Below are 22,644 nucleotides of genomic sequence, written 5' to 3' on the forward strand. Positions count from 1 at the left end.
TTTCACTCATGGGCTACTGCATATCAAAAAATATACCTAAAACAATTTTCTGTCTCCAGCCCTAACTTCTTTATCTTTGCCGAATTCTTCCTTACCCCCTTAGATTCAGCTCAGTGCAACTGTCACTTCCTTTTAGAGGCCTTTCCAAAACTTTTAACTTTGGATTAGGGTCGTCTGTTGTTCTCCCATAGTCACTCCCCATCTCGGCGTACCCCATAGGCGACGAGCTCCCTGAGGTCATGGAACAGTGTACCTTCCTTATTCAGAACAAAGGCTGGCACATAGAAAGCATCAAAAAAAATAATAATAATGACCTCAAAAATAATTAAACACAAATGAATAAAATTATCCAGAAGCAGTTGCAGCCCATGTCTTTAAGGCATTGGATTTAATCAACATTTCCCCCTCCTGTTCCTCATTTTTCCTGTTTCTTTGTTCTCCCATTTCATTTTTACTTTTTTCTTACTCACCCTTCAACCTCCTACTTTAGTTTTTATTGCCATGTGTCTCTTGTCAAACACGGTCCTTGTTTAAAGGATCTTGAAATATTCCCCATAACGTTTAAACAGTCATAAAACTATTTAAGTGACACATGATACCATATGAAACTACTCTAAAGAGGGATGGAAACCATGTTCCCAGAACCCACTCCCCATTCGCACACCACCAAAAACCCAATTGGGGTTGAAATAATGTCACACAGCTAGAAAAAAATAATTTTGGACTCACAGGATGTAGTAGTATTTTGGCATTTTAAAACTATATATAAAATAAATATGTTTTGAAATCAACCTACTAGTGTACTGTCTTCTCCTCACCAAGATATGCTCTGAATTGCATATTCAACCCAAGGTTTACTAACCCTGAGATGTGAGGCATATCACTTCACCTCTCTGTCTTCTAGCAATGACATGTGAACACTAACACCCCTGCATCCATCTGTCCCAATATATGGACGGAATGGAATGTAAAAGACACATAAGCTGTCTGTCCCTGTTTCTGGCATGTTGAGTATGCACAATAAATTAGTTCTAGTCTCCATCCTCCCCACTTTCTATGCAGACATTGCTATCATCCCCTGTTAAATGCCTCACTGAGATACAAGCCCTATTTTTGAGTAAGTACATGGTTGATAGTCATTTTGGACCATTTATCAATTTAAAAATGAAGCATACTACAAGAAAAACAAAAATACTCACAAATCGATTTCTTATGTTCCTTTTTTTGCTATTTCTATAACGGTTATTGAAATCCACGTGAAGAAATTATGACTTTCTCTTGGGACTGCCTCTGGTTACCCCACAATATACGTACCTCCCTTTAGAATGTCAGTGTTCATTGACACTGCCATATTTTGCTCAAAGAGTTAAGTATTTTCCAAAACTCTGCAAGCCATTTCCCCTATAAATTATTCTTATTAATGTTTCTATACTAAAATGCCTACATGTTGCATTTCTTTAGTGCGGGGGGCAATTTCAATATTTCAAAGACCCCTATAAATCAAGCATAGTGTTGTAAAAATGAAGCAATTTGGCTGGAAATCCAAAGACATGGTTCCTGTCTAACATTTGCATCAGAAAGTCAGCCAAGCTTCTGAGTGCATTAGTCCATGGAAACAAGAGTCCTCTTATGATAAACAAGGGCTCTGGGAGATGGTGTTATCACAAAGAGGATTATTTATGCTAGTTTGAGAAACAAGAAAAGGGGGGAAATGTAATCCCCTTCAGGTCTTGAGGCTGCTGATCAAATAAAAATTTCAAAGTAAAATTTTTGAAAATTGGCTCTGAGAGTGCTTATGGTTTTAGTCAGAAAATAAGTGGGCAGAGGGACTTGGGGGATGCTAAAATATGAACACAAAATGGGTTGATGTTAATTCTCTTGAAGCAGGATTTTAATTCTCTTAAATATCCGAAGATACACTTACTGCACTTCAGACCTCACTGGAAATAAAATAATCTCTGCGGAGGAAAAACAGTAAAATAGAACACACAGACCTCATACAGAAACACTATTTAACGTGGTTCAAGAATTTTTTTTTTCTGGTTCTTCTATTCAAGACAAGGAGAATTTCTAATATATACAGAAAAAGCATGATTTTCACTCCTACCGTAAACGTATAAAGCAAATGGGCATGTTATTAGGATACACAGGAAATAGTGAGGGGAGCAAATAAACAAACCTTTTATATAAACCAGGATACACATTAACTGAAGTGGCCATGGCTACCTGTGACCACATTTCATAACTTGGAAAAGCCTAAATCGTTTGAGAAACCACACCATAATGGTAAAACACATCAAAATTGCAGTCTCTCCGCCATGGCTTCGAATCCCAGCACTGTCTGCCATTTACAAGCTCTGGAAAAGACATGTGGAAAAGATGTGTGCGTGTGTGTGTGTTCCTGCCTCAGTTTCTGCATCTTTAAATGAAAGTAACGCATATTGAACACCCGTATTGCATTACACAGTCCATCCTTTTAGTATGACAAACTATCACTTTACTATAATGTCAGGCACATATTAGGCACTCATTCAACATACTATACATTAATCTAATATAATACAATAGTTGCTTCAAATGATTTGCAGATTACAATTAATTGAATCAACTTTAAAATAATTTAATTCAAGCTACATTAAATGAGTAATGAAATAGGTTCAAAAGAGATCAAGAGTCTGAAAGCACAATTCTATGTCTAAAATACTCTTTCATTCTAAGCAGTTTGTTTATCAGGAAAATTCCTGGGTACCCAAGCGAAAGGGAGCCCTTGATGTGTAGCCACAGTAAAACAGATGAGCAGATGCTCTGTGCAGGTTAGAGGTGTCAGGAGAGGAGATGACAGGTCTGCAGAAACACTCTTGTATATTCTCCCTTATGGTGATAAACAATAAGGACCTAATGTCAAGTGGAAAATCCACCCCATCAAGCAATTGTCTTCATTACTTAACACCAAACAAATGAATCTGAAGGATGTTTACCATTGAATTGGCCACCTGCTGTGCTGCCATTGTGCTGTGGGGACTCAGATTAGAAACCCTCTTCCATTCTGTGTCTCTGCAGTTTTATATCAGAGGTTATAGCCTAAAGGATAGATACAATCTCTTACTCTGAGATAAGAACACCCAAACTAACAAGGGATGCTGGCTCAAGGGAGGAGATCTAGGTTCAATACCAGAAAAGCATGGAGATAATAAAGAATATAATTTTTAGAACACAATGAAAAGATGAATGGAAAGCACTTAACCCATTGTAAGTTCTTAGGGAATATCAGTTAATGTTTTATAGATTAGTACTTGTGATAATAGTATCAATTCTTATAGTTATATGTACATATTATTATTTTTAATATTACGTCTAATGGAAGTTTTATAGTTACATGAATACATTATTATTTTTAATATTATGTCTAACAGAAGTTTCAGTCAACATGCCCAAGAAATAAGAACAATGATAATTAGGATCAAATGTCAGAGATCAAGGATATTGAGAAAAACTGGACAATGAGACCCAAGAAGGGGATCAGGACAGTGTTAGTAAATCATGACAGAGAACTTCCAGAATTTACTTAATACATGTTAGCCAAGGCGTAGAAAAGCAGTTGGATTATGCCAAAGGAGCAAGAATGTGACAAACATGGTCCTGGTAACCCATTTCTGCATCCCTGTTCCTCATTTCAACTTTCAACTGCCTGTGTCCCTCTGAGACCTTTCCTACCTACAGGTGGTTATTGTCATTTCCAAGGCCATTTTACCACCTCTGTCAAAAAAGCTTTGTCCCATGTCCCAAACTACCAAAATCCTGTTTTGTGATTTCTAAAATGACAGCTAATAAATATCATAATGCTGCCTATGTTAAGGAGATATTTTTAAAGTGTCTGGCTTCCTTCTTCACTGAGGATATAGATTCATTTCTCATAGTGTTTCGGGGGAGCCACAGTTTGTCATGGACTGAAATGTAACCCCTCAAAATTAATACATTGAAGCCCTAAGCCCCAACATGACTGTTTTTGGAGAGAGGGCCTTTAACCTTTAGTTAAGGTTAAATGAGGTCACAAGGCTGGGGCCCAATTTGCTAGGAGTAGTGTCCTTATAAGAAGAGAACTCTCTCTCTCTCTCTCTCTCTCTCTCTCTCTCTCTCTCTCTCTCTCTCCCTCCCTCCCTCCCTCCCTCCCTCCCTCCCTCCCTCTCCCTCTTTCCATGTGCACATAAGAATAAAGGCCACGTGAGGATGCAGTAAATGGCAGCTGTTTGCACACTAAAGAGAGGCCAAAACAGATGCCAAACATATTGGCACTTTGATATTAAACTTACAGATTATGGTACCATGAAAAAACTAATTTCTGTTGTTTAAGCAAGCCAGTCTGTGGTATTCTTCCATGGCAGATTGAGCAGACTAATACACAGCCTTACCAAGAGTACAAGATAAATATACCATACTGTTTTGTGCATTTTATAAACTACTAAAATTAATCTTATAAAGTCTAACTCCATTTTTTTCATCAACATAGTTAGATGTTTTGCATAATGCTGCACACTAGAAAATTAATATAGTACATGGCTCACTGAGTGTTTATTACTGGAATATTGACGGATAACCAAGGAGAGAAAAATTTCCAAAGGCTACTTAGACGAGGATTCTGAATTTATTCATCGATTTTGGCTGTGTGGGGGCATTCACAGGACAAGAAGGAATCTACAGAGGTGATGACTATAACACGAGATGCTGAGGTCATATGATTCTTTTTGTTGTTGTTGCTGTTAACCGATTAATTCCACCAAAGAAATCAACTGAGATTCTCTTTTTTAGTCATGATGCTTGACATACAGGAACATCTTCTATTTTCATATTCTAGGTTCTCAGTGACAATATTTATTGCCTCCAACCCAAACCTCCCTACTACCCTCCAAAGTTATCTACCATGGAAGCCTATAGGTAACCTTTCTGTAAGGGGGGCTAGGGGGTGTTGATAAGGTTAAAGAAGAGTGTGAATACCAGTGGAATCCAATTCAGTCTTTCATAAGTGAAAAAAAGAAAAAAGCGAAAAATGTAAAAGATAAGAACTCTGCAATAAAATTAGATGGCTGATGGAAAATGTTTAATGCCTCATAGGAGAACTTAAGATTATTTTTAAATACTTGAGACTGCTTAGAAATTTCCCCCCACAAATGGGGGTGAGGGGGTAAGGACAGTAATGATGTACTGCTGAATATGTCACATTCATGCCTGGGGACATTCCCTTGTATTGATGTTGTTCCCGGCCCTAAAGCATTTGTCCTCTCACCTAACTTCTCATTTTCCTAGAGAGAAAGCTCAAGAAACACTGTGTAAGCAATCCTTACAAACATACATTTATTTATCCGGAGTAATTTTTAAACTTTTCATGGCTTATGGACATCTGACCTCAAAGTTTTGGCAAATTGATAGGCTTGGTCCAATCTTCTTGCTCCTACATTTTTTATTGTCTTGTCATCCTCACATTTTCAGGGTTGAATATGGTTTGCATGCAAATTTACATTATTTGTGTTCCCAGGGTTGTTCTCTCAAACTGAAAATTCAACTAAAAGTGATGGTGTAAAAACAAACGGAGATTTCAATACCCAGGGCATTCTAGGAGATCTTTTGAGACCTATGCAATCAGGTAACTGAAAACAAATGATGCTTTTTCTTTATCCCCAAGGACTTAATTCTAGCTACTACTTTCAATGATTTAATTTATTCCTTCTCTGTCATCTCCCACAAGATTGCCTCCAAAACACATGCTTGCCAATGGCACATGAACGCCGTAGCTGCTGATTTTCTTAAGGGTTTGCAAAACAACATTAAGTAGCTATTTTTCTCATTCTCTGTTATAGCTGAAAATCTATTGTGGTACTGCCTTGAGTGCAATCATCCTTCCTCCTCAATCTACACATTTAAGTGACTTTTGACAAGTAACCTCTTCTCTATGAATTTCAACTACATTATCCATTGAATACTGGCAATAGAATCACCCTTAGAGAACTGTAGCAATGACATATATGTGATGCAAATTGTTAATCATTCCCTCATATCCATTGTTCTTTCTTCCTTTAAATAATTAAGCCTCTGGGTTTCAACTGAGCACATAGCCTCCTGGTTAAAGACTATGGATCCCAGACCCCATTGCAACTAGCAAAGACCCTTGACTAAGTTCTGGCCAGTGAATTGTGATGGGAGTGATGTGTTAAACTCCTGGATGGTGTCCTTAAAAGGAAGTTTTTTGTTCTCTCTGTCCTCATTCCTCTTTCCCAAAAGCTGGGATGGGGACATTGAGATGGTGAACAAACTTTATCCTGCAGACAAGGAAACATCTCAGGGAATGATAGCGAAACATGAGAAAATGAATGTGGGTACCTAAGAAATCTCATGGAGTTAAGACCCTGACCTACTTATTTTAGTGAAATTTTACATTAGGAAGAAAATACCCTTTTTCCTTGCTGACACAGTCAAGCCAAAAATCTTCAATCACCCAATGTATAAAGCATGCTGTACAGACACCATACATAGGCATGATATTTCCTAAACACAAAAATTGCTTGCATATTAGAGTCATGCGAATATCCAGCACAAGAATCTAAACTTAAAAGTCACCAGGGTGCTACACACTCGTATGTGTTGTTTGTGAGTCAGGAGTAACTGTACCATTTTATAGATGATAACACAAATGAAGGTTAAGTAACTTTCTCACTATCACTGTGAAGCAATTGTTAAATTAAATACAGAGAGGTGGAGAAGGAGGGGGAGAAGGAGGGAGGGAGGGGAAGACAGAGAGAGAGAGAGAGAGAGAGAGAGAGAGAGAGAAAGCTCCAACAGAAAATATTTCATGTGTCTATTCTTGGGATGATGATATACTTAATGGAGTGGTATATAAGTACTGCATATTGAAAAGAAGGGCTTTTTTTCTTTTTGGTTCATTCACTGAGAACAGGAGCCAACTAGAATTGCTGAGCACCTACTATGTGTCTCTTATTGCACTAGGTACAGAAAGTAACAAAATAGCATTAAAAATCACTACCTCTAGCCCTCAAAACCAGGTCTCAAAACCATGTTCTATGTAAAGGGAGGTAAAGAATATACACACGAATGCTCAATTGTATGTGTTTGGGGGAGGGACAGAAAAATGACTGCAAACTAAATAAATATCCCCCAAATGGTCTCCCTATCAATTTTACCTAAATTAAATAAAGGCAAATGATGAAGTTCAATGATCTGCAATACGATGATGGTGTGAAAACTCCTCTCTCCATAAGCATATTTATTTCTAGCTTCACGAGAATGATGAACTACCTATTCATAAAAATAGTCTAGTAAAGAAAAAGCAATAGACCATGAGCTGGAATTAGCATAGATTTCCAAAGAAACAAATCATGCCAGAAAATATGACTCTTTTTGTCATGCCATTTGAAGATAAGTCGATTAAGGAAGCATTGCAGAAGTATTGGATTATATTTGATTTATTCAGGCCCAAGTTAGTGTCTCAGGAAAACGTGCTCTCGTATTAGGCAAAATTGCTATAGGTGTTGGATGAGCACTGTCAAATAGATTGCATACTAACTGAAGGGTCATAAAACAAAGAGTAATCATAAACTGCCTGGCATGTAGATGAAAATGCCCCAACTACAAAAGTTTATGAAACAGACATAACCCAAAAAGTGATGACCGTGCCAGATATATTTTTATAAAACTAAATACAGAAAATCGTAATTCTCTTGTAGTAAGTGGGAGGGCAGAAATGTCAGAGCAATAGTCTGAGGGATTTTCCTTTACCTACCTAGTATTTGGGTTGCTTTAAAGTACATCTACACGTAATATACATCAGCTGTTAGTTTGGCTATTCATTTAACAAAATACTAAGTGTTCACTCTGTGGAAGGCGTTAAAGAAGTAGAAAGAAAGGAGTTTACAATTATTTGGTACCAAAAATATACCATGCTTTGAGCTAGTAGCTGTCCATAATTGCTCCTCTTTCAAGAAAATGGCGTAGTTCTATGCTGAAGAGCCTTGTCTCACACGGCAGCTGTTTGCCCTTGGCCAACTTATATACCTTCTCTGTTTCCCAGTTTTTTCATAGGGTTGCAGCAAGGATTAAGTATGTTAATATATGCAAAGTGTTTACATACCATTATCTTAGTCTCACAACAACTCTAAGAGGTAGGTAGCAAATAAAGCTTGTGCCTTAGCATCTATGAGACCTGAAGTCAAATCTTGGTCTGCTAGTTTCTATTCTGTGACCTGAAGCTAGTTTGTTCACCTCTTGCCACTTTAGTTTTTTGTAATCAAATGGAGGACCATACCTATCTTTTGAGATGGCTTTAAGGATGAAAGGTAATGAATTCAATTTGCCTATCACCATGCCAGGAGAAACAAAAATTCTCATTCAATGGAAGCTGTTATTGTTAAGAAAATTACATTGCCCTTTGAGCTCACTGCTTTAATTTCAAATTCCAATGGTTGTTCAGAAGCTATTTACATTTTTTTAATAAAAAATTCTGATTATATGTTCATAATCTTTCATGATTAAAAGCATATACATCCATAATCCCAAGGCCCAACAAACTTATATCCCTAAACCCCTGAGCAAGTTTTTCTTCTATATTACCTTTTGTGCTGCCCTATTTATTAGAGACATACCAGATGTTTGAGGGGTGGAGGGGTCAGTTAAACTACTGTTTAATGTCAGACATGGTAAATTACTTATCCTACACAAACATGTTCTTAACATTTAGAAGCATTTTGCATAGCTGTTGCTTTCTTAAAACCAAAGATAAAAATATTTGAGATACTAGAGTTTTGATGTATGATTTTTATAATATTAATTTAGAAATAATACCTATTTTTACATATTAAGTATTAACTTGTTTTGGTTTGAGGTTTATAATTCATTTCAAAGATCATTTTATTCTATATAAATTCCATCTATCTTTAATATAATTAGAAGCAATTAACATTTATTGAGGACCTACTGTGTGCTAGGCCCTGGGAATAAAAATACAAAATTGGCATAACCCTTGCTCTCTAAGAATTCAAAATCTATTGGCAAATAGAGACAAATTAGAGACTGTAATTATCATTAGAGCAGAGTTATTATATATTTGGTTCCATTTCTAAAAGCGTTCATAACTATTAGTAATTATTATTATAAGACCAAGATTAATTCTACTGATCTTTGACTTAAAGTTGAGTAAGAGGGTATGCTGTTGAACCTAGGACACTATAGGATTTTTCTGTCAATGAAAAATTATTTAGGTTGGAAGAAAATTTGGGTATTTTCCTGAACCTAGCTACAATAAAAATATATAAAAATGGAGGGACTCACTGTAAAGTAAACTGAGATGTATTGGGGAAAAATGTAAAATATCTCACATGGTGAATGTGTTTGGCATCAAACAGATGCTCTATAAATATTTATTGAATAAAATTATCTACCATGTTTATTGATCAGAGTGAGGTGTTTGAAAACAGATAATGAATATAGGAAAGTAAATGAAAAAGCAACCACAAATGTCATCCAGCCTCCTGTTTAAAAGAATAAAAGAAAAAAAATAGAAGGGTGCTCCCTTTCTTTTCTATACCACAGACCGAGTGCCCCAAGTGTTGGATGAAATAATAACTGTTATGTTGATTTGAAAAATGAAGGTTGAGATGTAAAGGTCAAGATGGCACTCTACCTATCTCATAATTTCCATGTATTACACCAGAAAACTTTCATATGCATTATTTCTTGTGATCATGTCAAAACATATTTCAGGAATGTAGAGCAGTTCTTGTATTACTTTTTAAAAAATGGGAAATCTAACACTCAGGAAAAGAGTTTTTACAATGTCATATTACTTGCAACTGGCAGCGTAAAGTGTAAGGTTCAAGTCTTCTGACTCCATACTGCAATTATTCAGTGGGAATATGTAGGTCATTTTTGTCCTCTTTAACTCCAAGGCCACTTATACTCTTTCTAACACGCTCTATCTGCCTTATGTTCTAGACAATTCCAATATATTTGTGTAGATTATTCTCCCCCCTCTTGGCTCTCAGTTCTTTGTTCACCTATCCTCCAGTGTTGATGCCAACTCACTATCACTCTATTCCAAGGTTCCACCTCAACTTTGTCATTTCCAACTATGGTTATTGTTCTGAATCTTTATTCTGAGCATACCCTACTTTGACCAGCATCTCCTTTCTTTCCAGCTTACTCAATCTAGTAGTCCAACTCTGCCAATCCTTCTGTAGCACCATGACCTAAAATCCATTGATCCTACTCCCTCTCTTTTTCATCTTAAAGTGGTCAATAATTCCAGTCACTATCTTCTCTATACCCTGAAACCTCTTGTCTCTCTCTTCTTTGATTGTGCTGTTACATTGATCTAAAAAGTAATGGTGAAGGATGTTAAGGATTTACAATACCCCATTGGCCCAGAGAGCCAAGAAAATACAATTCCATCTTGCCAACATGCTGAGAAGTGTGTGACACAATCCTCATTTTATATGAGAGAACACTGATTCTCATAGGGTGAAGTGACTTGCCCAGAGTGATGGTTAACTTTCTGTGGCAACTTGACTGGGCTAAGAGATGCCCAAAGGGCTAGGGAAACATGACTCCTGGGTGGGTCTGTGAGGGTGTTTCTGGAAGAGACTAGCATTGGATTGGCTGACTCAGTAAGAAGATCACGTCCAGCAATGTGGATAGGCATCACCCAATCCATGGAGGGCCAGCATAGGACAGAAAGGCAGGGGGAGGACAAATTTGCTCTCTGACTTGTGCTGGGACATCCACTTTCTCCTGCCCTAAGACACTGGTGCTCCTGGTTCTTGTGTCTTCAGTTTGAACTAGAACTACCATCTCCCCTGAGCCCCCAGCTTGTAGACAGCAGATTGCAAGACTTTGAGCCTCCATAATCACACAAGCCAATCCCTCACAATAAACCTCTCTCTCTCTCTCTCTCTCTCTCTCTCTCTCTCTCTCTCTCTATATATATATATATATATATATATATATATATATATATATATATATATATATATCACTATATCTATATCTAATCTATAGCTATAACTATATTTATTTAGATATATCCTATTGGTTCTATTTCTCTGGAGAACACTAATACATACAATATCAAAACAAATAAAGCACAGAGTCATAACTTAAACCCAGCTTCCCTAATGAGACAAAACTTGGTGGAAAGACTACCATTTTAGGAATCCAGAAACCCCTACCTTGCAATTCAAAAAAAACTCTTCGAATTAGTTTAATAGATTCAAAGCACTTAGAAAAATAACTGGCAGCTAATAAGGACTATATACATGCTAGTTCTGTTGAAATTATTAAAGATGATGTAGTTTTACCTATTTGTTTGTTCATAGAGAAGACACAAATTCAACATCTTTGATTTAGAGATTACTGTGTTAGGCTCTTCAAACTGAAAACAGTACACTGCATGGTGAGAATGACTGATAAGAGCAATTATAAAACAATGTGGCAAGTATGCTAACAAGATGCAAACAAGACTAAGGGGTGGGGGGTGGGGGTGGTACCTAATCCAACCAAGGGTAGAGGGGAGCCAGTCAGGGAAGCTTTCAGAAAAACCTAGCAGAGAACCTGGCACAATGTAAGAAACCAATAAATGATAAGTAAGTAGTAAATGTTATTACTGTTATACTTGCTCCTTCCTGGATTTTTAAGCTTATTGAACTTTTATGTAAATCTAGCCCGATTCCCATCACTCACTTTTAGAGCAGCTCAGCAAAATATGTCCTTTGCTGTAATTCTCTATATGCATTTGAGATAAACAGAGAACAGGGGAAGGAGAAGAGGGCAGGAGAAAAAGACAAGAAAGGCAGGATGGTGAGTAATTCTTCAGAGCATCCCCTCGTGACAGGTTGTTCAATTCAGAGTTCCTTTGAGTAAAAGCTCATATAAATAACCTAAATATTAAAACAGAATAGTACAGTTGAGATTCATTATAGGGATACAGAAATTTCTTAGAATACAAGGACTGAAGTAAAGTTATGTCCAGACTTCAAAAAAAAAAAAGCACAGAAATTTAGCAACTGAGGCCACTCTTCACCTCTTTAGGGCCCCATGGTCTATTTCATATTAGGTAGTCACCCAACTCACTTCTCTCCCCAAAAGTTGCCTCTGCTTATTTTATTGTATTGCCTTATTACAAACAATACATGACCAACAACTACAACTCTATGTACTGCACTCTGGGTCTCCGGGCCAGCCTTTGAATGCTTATTGTCTCAATATCTCTAGGCTAAATTTTTCAAGAGGAAACTTTTCACATTCCTAGTAAAAAGCTGGGCATGGTGATAAAAATAGCAAAATAAGAGAGGGTCGCTACACACAAAACATTCAATGTTTATTGTAAAAGAGTTGCCCCAAAATTATTCACTCATATTAATTTTTTCTTTCTTTCAATAAGTATTGATTGAGTATTCACTAGGAAACTAGCAGTGTACTGTATGCAGAGGATACCATCATAAACAGAAACAATCATAGTCTCTGTTCTTAGCAAACTACTGATGTTTACTGTTTAGAAGTGCGTCAGACTTTAATCAAGCAATCACACAAACATGAATAGGTATTAGAACACAAGTTGTAAAGGAGAAGTTCATAGCACTGTAAATGCATCTAACACACTTGATCTTGTCAAGGAAATTAGGAAGATTTTATTGAACATGGAACATTTGAGCTAAAATGCGGATGCATAGGAGGGACCTAATAAAGAGAGGAAGGAAGAACATTCCATGTAGAAGGAAAAAAAAGTCTGCAAAATCCTTGTCGCCGGAGGAAGGAACTCTAACCAGAGAAACAGAAAAAGCCACTGCGGCTGATCCACAGAGTGTGATATGGGAGAAATGAATGTATAGCTTAGTCTGACTTGGCCATGCTGCCAGGTAGAGTATGGGGAGATGTTTATAGTATTTAAGATGTAAGTTAGCAATGCTACCATTCAATTCATGCTTTGTAAACATAACTCTCGCTGTAGTACTGAAAAGGGATTAGAGGTGTGATGATGAAATGTGACAACTTGGCAAGGATAGGGTGTCCAGCTATTCAGCCAAATATGAGCCTACATGTCACTGTGAGGGTATTTTGTACATGTCCTAACATCTATAATCTGCTGATTCAAAGAAAAGGAGATTACCCTCCACAAAGTGCATGGGTCTCGTCTAGTCAGTTGAACACCTAAGAGTCAAAACTGAGGCTTCTAAGAGAATAAGAAATTGTGTCTCAAGCCTCACATAGAAATACTGCCTGAGTTTCTATCCTGATGGCCAGCCCTACAGATTTTAGACTCAAGACTGCAGCCTCAACACTGCTTGAGTTTCCAGCCTTCCCTATGAATTTCACAATTGCCAGTCCCCATGATTGTGTAAGCCACTTCATATATATATGTGTATACATATATATATCCCCCCCCCTCCCGTGGAGAATACTGACAAGTGATACAAGGAACAAAAAATAATTTTGCAGTCAAACCGGTAAGGGTTTATTGTAGTTTGAAGATTTAGGGGGAAAGATATAGAGAAAAATTGCCAGGTTCCAGAAATTTAAAAAGTAATATCAACAGAATTTGGTGATGAATTGGATGTGGAGGGAGCGTAGGAATGAGTGGGTTAAGTGATAACGTGGAATTTCTGGTTAAGCCTAATTGGATTAGTGACACTTTTCAAAATAAGTCTTCTTTGATTTGAAAGATTCCTCCAAGATTTTCTAGAGAAGAGATATAGACAAGATAGTAGACTATATCGGTCTGGAATTCAGAGAAAAAGTGTGGGCCAAAGATATAATTTGTGTGCCATCTGGATGCAGCAGTGACTGACAGCGTTGGTGTGCAAGAGGTAACCTGGGCAGAGAATCCAGAAGGAGAAAGAAAGGGGCCCAGGATCAAGCTGAGAACCTTTTCAACAATGACAGGTCTTGGGTCCTGTGCCATTCCTGGTTCAAACAGGGCACACCACAAAAAAGCCTAGGCCTCTTTCCCAGATTTTATGCTAAGGTAAAAGAAGTTTTAGCTAAAAGGGTGAAAACTGAGCTTGTTAGGCAAAATTGCTAACACTAACCAACTTTATTGAGTTTCCAATATATATTGTTCTCCCCAAAGATACTTACACAATTGTGTAAGGCAATTCCTTAAAAAAAAAGGTATCTATGCATATACATATATTTCTCTGGAGAATCCTGACAACTCCATGGTTTCCTCTTCCATGAAACCCTCCCACCTCCTATCTGCCTCTCTCAGCAGACTTTTTGTACCATGAGGGCAGTAACTGCAGCATTCATCTCAATCTCCCCACTATTCATCTGACATATACTAGATGCTCAATAACTATTATGAAAATAATAAGTACATGAAACCTCAGAAGTGTATTATTTATTTGATCACAGCTATTATCACCAGTTTCATCAAAGTACTACTATTTCAGCAGTCCTTAAAATCCAACTTCCAAGCCACTTTCTAAAAGACATTTAGACAAAGTACGAAGAGCCTTAAACCTACATTTAACCTATGTATTTTTTCCTCCATAATGTGTTTACATTAGTGATAACATTTTGATCAGTGTTTTAAACATCATTTGCTCCATCTCAGTGGTCCATCTCAGTGATCCATCTCTTAGGCAATCGGAGACCTTGTGTGATAGGTCAGGTTCATCAGGAAGCCAGAACCCAGAAGTCTGGCAATAATTACAGAAAAGAAGTTGCACTCTAAGCATTGTGCCAACTTATCACCCTCCAGGAAGAGAAGGTACTTTGAAGGCTTTTATTCTGTCCATGGCCACTGAGGTCAGTATTAAACATTTTATAGAAATGCCCCAAAATGACCTCCTCTAACAACTTTTCCTAAATTGGTCAGGTCCCATGTGTTCAAAATAAGAATTGTACATTCTACATCTCTATTAAACGTTACTGAAAATCCTCTATTGAAAGTACATCAATGGTTTTATAAATACACATGGAGAGAAAAGTAGAAAATGCATTTTCTAAGAAAAACAAATTAAAGAGTGTCTTCCTTGGGGGTTTTTTTTCCCTGTTTTTTGTGGGTTTTTTTTTGGCTGCTGTTTTGTTTTTGGGTACTATTTATTTATTTATTTATTTATTTATTTATTTATTTATTTAAAGACAGAATCAGCTTTGATGTGATGGGTGCACTGAACATGTCAGGCAGAATGTTATCAAAAGAAATAATTTGAAGCCATCCCTGGGGGAATATATATTTTGATGTCCGACTGTCCTTGTCTTACATGAAAGTATTTGGTTTAGACAAAAATTTACTTTGAAATGACAAACACACAGAATTAATGTAAAAACAACAAATCTAAGCCTTGGAATCGGGGACTTTGAACTCTGATTAAAGTCAGTTCACACAACCTGACCATATATTGCTTTTTAAAGAAACCCCAATTTGTAAACCAGGAATAAAATTGTGTCACTAGGTCCTCTGAGAAAATGGCAAAACTGGACGTTGAATCTCAAATATCCTTTTGTCCCTAGAAAACCACTAAAATCCATCGCTACAGCAAAGATATGTCCTCATCGCTTGATGAAAAATTTTAAGCAAGTTTCTCTCTCTCTCTCTCTCTCTCTCTCTCTCTCTCTCTCTCTCTCTCTCTCTCCACACACACACACACACACACACACACACACACACACACACACACACTCTCCCTCTCTCTCCTTTAACAAAGCAATTGACAAGAAAATGAAAACAAAACAATTCTTATTGGAGACCTGAGATAATTGGCAACCCAGAACTATGTTTTTCCCATATTTCTGTTTTGCCTGAAGCTAACTCCAACTGTGAGTAAGGACCCCTGTGCAGGCTAAAGAAACCCAGTCTTTTCTGATTATAATCAAACAACCACACTATTTCATATGTGAGACTTTAGCAGTCACTGGGTCACAAATATGTCCTTTGAGTGAATGACACCATCTAAATCCCAGACAGATTTCCCACTTGATATGATACCCACAGATACAGATGAGGCAGTGTCTTAATCTCAGCCCCGTGGCTCTGCCCAGGGAAGTTGGAGCTGGAGTCAACCTGCCCAGAGGAAAAATGCTGTGGAAAAAGAACTTTCCTCTCTCCTGTCTTTCTGTTCTCTCTTTTGTTTCCAAGCAAATTCCTATGGGTCCCTGTTCAGCCTGGAGGCATTTGTCTGACAAGAGGAAGCACATCCTCAAAAGGGAAAAACAGTGAAACAAACCACCCTTTTGCCCCGGGGGGATTCCAGGAGGATATTAGGGAACTAACTGGGGGTTGGGGGGAAAGAGGGGGAGCTCCCAGCTATGTGCACAGTCACTTGATAAGCTCTTGCAGGCAGACCACCAGGAAACAAACAGAAGCAGGGGAGGTGGTGAGCAAGCCAAGGGACCTGAGGGAAGACAGAAAGGAGCGAGCGCTGTGGGACTAGGAGAGGAAAGGGCTGGGCTGCGGTTCCTAGTCACTGCATTTCTTTTTAAAGGAAAAGAAAAGGGGCCAATGCACAGGATAAGGAACCCCACTTAATGTTTGCTTATTCCTCGTTTTGGTTTTGCATTTATTTTATGTCTCTATATAGCAGAGAGGGTCAGCCCATCTGCACCTTAACAGTTCCTACACTTTCAACTCGGCATAAACCGTGCCAGCTTTCTCCCCGGACACGGAAAGTCCAAAACATTCCCATTTGACAAAGCTCCTGATATAATATACAAAGAAATAACAAAATAGGGTTATGAAACTAGGGCTCTATTTTCAATGCTCCCTTTTAAAAATCAAAGGGATGTAATGAGTACCTCTTCCAATATTATCTAAGTGAACACAGACCAGGACTGTGTTCTGATGTGTATGTGTAACTCTATTTGCAAATAATTCCCAAGCAGAGAAAAGGAAATGGGTAAATTAGGCGTCCTGTCTTCCTGCTCCAGGACACCTGCCTCCACCCCTCATTTCCATTACTGAGCCCCACCCGGAGAGGCTCACCAGCCAGTCAAAGAATGACCCCTGTGGAGGTTGGTGGGGAGGGGATCACCCCAGGACCATCCCTAGACGACCAGTTGATGAGTGATGGCCCTTGATATTGCTCAATGTCAGGAAGAACCTGCTTCTGAAAGCTGCCCATCACCCTCCAACTGAGAAAGTCACTTTGCAGTAAACTTGTCATCTCAAAAGGCAGGGGTCCTTACTGGATAAGACCGGTTACATTAGGGGAATTTGAAAACCATCCCCAAATGTTGCCCTTCAGCTTGCAGAGTTGAATTAATTACAACAAGGCCCACTCACAAATGTAAATGCACACGCGATCATGCGTTGCGAAGGTGATATGGAAAATCGAGATACCTGCACGTCTATTGACCTGTGTCGCCCGCGGTGTGCTGAGTCCGGCTGGCAGAGGCTGCTGGGAACAGTGGTGCGTTCTGGAGACTCACTGCATGGGTACCGAATCCCACTCCACCACTTGCTATTTATATTCCATCACTTTGTGTCTTCGTTTTCTCAACTGTAAAAGAGATAAATATACCACTTACTGATTAGGGTTGTCAGGAGGATGAAATGACTGAGTTCATGTGAAAGTATCTAGGATGCCAGGTACATAATGAGCATTTACTAAGAGTTAGCTGTTAATACTGCTAATCCACGCCTCACCATAACTTTAGGCAGTATCTATTTTTATTCAATATTCAGAATTCAACTGAGACTTAGGTCAGTTAAGCAAGTTGCCTACATCACGTAATGTATAAAAAAGGCAGGTAGATGTTCAAACTCAAGTTAGTTTGTAAGATTTGAATGTATGCTACATCAATTCTCATTTACTTTCTCACATTACTGACATCCCCAAAGAAGAAGCTGGAAGGGCTGCAAAAACTGAAGTAGGAAAATGCAATGCACAGCATTTTTCACTTTTTTGTTTTTGTTTCTAGAAGACAGGAATATAGAAAGCTGAACACTTTATTTTATGTTCTCTATATCAGCTCCTTTTTTTGTCTCCTCTGTCTCTTTATCTTTCTTACCCCTCTTTCTCTGTCTAATGATAAAATGATCTGACATAAGACAAAATGCAAATTATGTGCTATTGCCTTAAATTGTTCCAGTTCATTTAGCTCACCATGAGCATTCATTACAGCTAATTACCATAACAGATTTGTATTATTCATAATTATTTTTTCATGTTGTAATGATCATAAATTTTAAAAATTCTGGCCATCATGAGTCACCATTCATGCTCATCAGGGACTTTTTTTTTCTTTTTTTCCTTACAGAACATCTAGAGGCTCGTTATCCTCTATATATTTGTAGGTTGTTATTATTCATATCCAATAAAGCCCGTTTGGGGTATGCCGAGTGACTTCAGAAATGCAGTCATTCTCAGAACTAATGACAAGCTAATGCTCTGCTTAATTTTAGAAAATCAAATTAACTACCTCTGATTAAAACTACAGCAGATTTCACTGTGTTAACTGTATCAGGTTCATGGTTCCAGGCAGAGAGAGATGCTTCTTTAACTCAGCACGGCACAGAAAAGATCATCCTCCCAAACTGAAATAGTAGGCAAGCATAAGCATTCCGTAGGAATGGCAAAATGATGAGGGGAAAAAAACAAACAAACAAACAAAAAACTAGTCAGGGAAGTATATCATCAGCGATTAGGATGGATCTTGAGAGTATGCTGCTAAACTAAATAAGTCAGACAGAAAAAGTAGAGAACCGTATGATTTCACTGATATGTGGTATATAAAACTGAAAACAACAGAAGAACAAGACAAACAAATGAAGAAACAAAAACTCACAGACATAGACAATCATTTTGGGGTTACCAGAGAGTAAGGGGGGAGGGGGACTTTAGAAGAGGGTAAATAGGGTCTAATATATGGTGATGGAAAGAACTGACTCTGGGTGGTAAACACACAATATGAGTTATAGATGATGTATTACAAAACTGTATACCTGAAATCTATGTAACTTTACTAACAGTTGTCACCCCAAAAAACTTCAATTAAAAAAAAAGAATCAGAATGCAGTGGGTGCAAATCTCAGGCTACATGAAACAAATCTTATTTCATTATTTTCTTTAGACCAACTTGGTTTTGGTTAAGTGTCCCATTCCTTTCTAGCTCATGGGAATTTCAGCTCTTTTGTTGCATTCTTGAAGAGCCAAGGGCACTTGAAGGGCACATTCCACCCTTTAAGGCTGTGCCAAGAATAGGGACTTATTGAACGCTGAGGCATCAGTAAGCATCTGTGGTGCCTTGCCACCCTTCCTCACTCTGCTGCTCAGACACCCACTGCCTCTCCCTGCATGTTCCCCTGCCACGTCTGGTGCAGAAATCTTTGACTTAGTGGTAAGTACTATACATAACTCCCATCCTTCCAGGTGCCCCTCTTGAGCAGTTCCTCCCAGGTGCTGCCACATCTTCAGGTCCTGTCTTAATGGGCACAAGTCCCCTTCTTCAGCCAAACCTACAGCATTCACTCCTCGGTGCCCCAGTGGGCAGGAATTCATTGAAGGCAATCTCTTCTCTACCTTTATTGGCATCTCATGAGATCTCCTCCAGCTGCAAGACATTGAGTAGACTCTAAATGTTAATGATTCCTAAATACGGAACCACAAGTTCTGAAACTACTGTCTGAGCTTCAGACTCTACACTTCCTTCACATGTCTTCACATGTATCTAGTAAACAGTCACAGCTTTGTAGGCCTCAGCAAACACACTGGTCAGCATCCCGAAACCTGCTCCTTTAGCGTTTCCACATCTCAGCAAATGGCACCCTCAGTCACTAACTTCGGCCCGAGCGTCATCCTGAGTCCTCTGTTTCTTTCCCACTGCTCAGCAATCTCTCAGCAAATTCTGTCAACAGACTCCAGAATACGGAGTGCATTTGACTACTTCTGTCCATCGTCACTGTAAAACCCTCGTCCCAGCTCCATATTCTAACACCTGGACAACTGCAGTAGTCTCCCAGTTCCACTCTTGCCTCTTAGCCTCCATTCTCTCTGCAAGGCAGTGCAAACTAAAGCATAAATCAGATCGTGTAATACACTGGCTGCAAACCCTCCAGTTACTTCTCATAACACTTAAACTCCAAACAGGCCTGTCCTATAAAACTATATGTGTTGGCCTCTGACCTTGTCTACTACTGCATCTGTAATGCAGGGACTCAGCTCCCGCTCCACGCACAAGAACACAAGATAGGGTGAGGCCAAAAAGGAACAAAAACGGAGCCATAGATAGAGGAGTCATACCACTATATTCTCGATGGTGGCTGGTCGAGACACAAAAGCAAACATCCGCCAGTACCCCAGGGAGGGGGTCTTCCTGCACCCCAGTCTCACTGGCAGCCAGGCGAGACACAGGAAATAGGAGCAACACAATTCACATTCCGCTGTCCACTTCTCTGCCAACCAACCAACCCCTGAGCGTAGCCACGGCAGTTATATTAGTGGCTAATGGCTAACCAGTAACAGCTGATGGCTATGCAGCCACAGTGGATGGCCATCTGATTACAGATGATGGCCACCTAATAACCGAGCCAGCACTTTTCTACGTGAGGCTGAGAGCCTGGAAACTGCTCTCTGGGACTCTTTCCCCACAGCATCTCTTCCCTCCCATCCCCTCATCCACAAGACTCCAGCTATGGTAGCGTGCTTCCTGTCTTAAAATAGGGTTTCTTTATTTGGCTGTTCATGTTTATTGGTCCAGGTGTTGTCATGGAACACTCTACGGGTATTTTTTTTTTATTTTTATTTAATCCTCACAACAACTTTTAACTTAGGTACTATTATTATTGCTATATGACAAATGAAAAAGTAAAATGGATGCTTAGAAAATATATGCTAGTATGTGACAGATTGGGGTAAGAGAAATATGAGAAGGAAAAGAATTAAAACACAGGTTGGTGAGTAAGTGTCTTGGCGCTATGGCTTCTGAGTCAGGCACTCTCAGATGTATCCACCACACTGAAAAGCTTCCTGTCACAAATGGTCTGTCCTCCTACCCACACTGGGTTCACCACAGTCATCTTAACCCTGGGTATCTCTTTCACCCAGTCAATTAGAAATTACCAAGCCAAAGAAAAGTGAGGAATGAAAGGCAGAGAGGCCGGGAGAGAAAGAGAGAGATTGATTGATTCTTTGGAACTGAATATATTCTACCAAAAACAACTGAAATGTCCATCAACAGAATAATGGATACATACATTATGAGTCCTCTTTATTAGTGGTTCTCAACCGAATGCAATTTGCACCCCAGGGGACCTTTGGCAATGCTTGGAGATGTTTCTGCTTGTCACATCTGGGCATCAGGGAGATATAAAGGGTAGAGTACAGGACTGCTGCTAAATATTTCTACAATGCACAGGACACCCCCACCAAAAAAAAAAAAAATCTAGTGAAATATCTGGACCAGCCTGGTTTTGAAATTAAAGATGGCACCGTCTCTCTTCCTTATGTATTTTTTTTAACATTTAACCCATGCTCACTATGTCACAGGAATTTTGCAAGGCACTAGAAGTACAAAAATGTATGTATGTACACAATTATAAAAGAATGCAAGAATTCACAGGTTATTTTGGGAATAGGTAAGATCTTCTGGAAGCAGTTCTACTTGGGCTGAGACCGGAAGTAGATAAGGGAAGGAGACACCATTCTGTTCCAGGTTGAGAGGTCAGAATTGCAACCCGAGGGTATCTTGGATGTTAAAGCTTACCCACCCTTTCCTACAATCACTTAAATTCCCACCAATTTCATTATTCATTGAAAGATCCAGTTTGTTGAGGTAATAAAATATGACAAGGTTTTATTCAAATCAACATGATAATTGTGTGGGAAACTAGACCTGTCTTCTCCCTACAGTGTAAGAGAGATAAATATAATGGAAATATTTATATCCATTATATAAAGGTTCTCAAAGCCAGTCTCTGGATAAGTAACATGACCATCCTCTGAAACTTGTTAAAAATGCAAATTCACAGTCCATCCCTATGACCAACTTAGTCAGAAAATGTGTTGATGGACCCAGCAATGCGTGGTTTAAGAAACACTCTGAGTGATTATGAAAAACACTAAATTTTAAGAAACACTTATCTAGAGAACATGAGCTGATATCAATCACCTCAATGACTAGCATCAATGTCGCCCCCACCCTACCCCAGTGTAAGCCCTTGGTGAGCTTGGTTGGATCAACAGGAGCTGTAAGCAGCATTTCTGTGCATGGCAGTTGAAGGAAGGCCTTTTGAGTGCCTATCCCTTACACCATTGTCATTCAGAATGTTCACAGAAATGGTGGGATTGGCACCCAGCATTATTATGGAACTTGTTTGAGGGCTGAAGCTCCAGTCCCCTAGACCATTCCAGGCCTATTGAATCAGAGTTTTCATCTTAATGAGACCTTCAGTTGATTAAATTGTATATTAAAGTGTGAGAAGAACTGCTATAAGCCATACTCTAATTTCAGACCTCTAAATCAATGCTTGCTTTTTTTTACAGTTGTTTAAATATCTGCATGAGTTTTACCCTATCCATGCATCATAGTTATTATTATTTATTTAACATTTCCATATGAATCCAACTGAGATTTTTAATGGAAATAAATGTGTTTAAAGATTAAACTTTGTACCAATTCCACTGGAGAAAAAGCAACTCAATTTGC

The 22,644-nt window shown here is 38.6% G+C and overlaps 1 long non-coding RNA gene across 1 annotated transcript in view; it reads right to left on the bottom strand.

The window, feature by feature from the left end:
- Positions 1-22,644, bottom strand: part of LOC148759326 (uncharacterized) — a 126,426-nt gene that overhangs the window by 74,691 nt on the left and 29,091 nt on the right. The window contains exon 2 of the long non-coding RNA XR_016018196.1: positions 17,339-17,498. This is a non-coding gene — a long non-coding RNA (uncharacterized LOC148759326). The remainder of the gene's footprint in view (positions 1-17,338; positions 17,499-22,644) is intronic.

Source organism: Rhinolophus sinicus, chromosome 1 (assembly GCF_057876585.1).
Source record: "Rhinolophus sinicus isolate RSI-liver-muscle chromosome 1, RSI-T2T, whole genome shotgun sequence".
NCBI classification, from domain to species: Eukaryota; Metazoa; Chordata; class Mammalia; order Chiroptera; family Rhinolophidae; genus Rhinolophus; species Rhinolophus sinicus.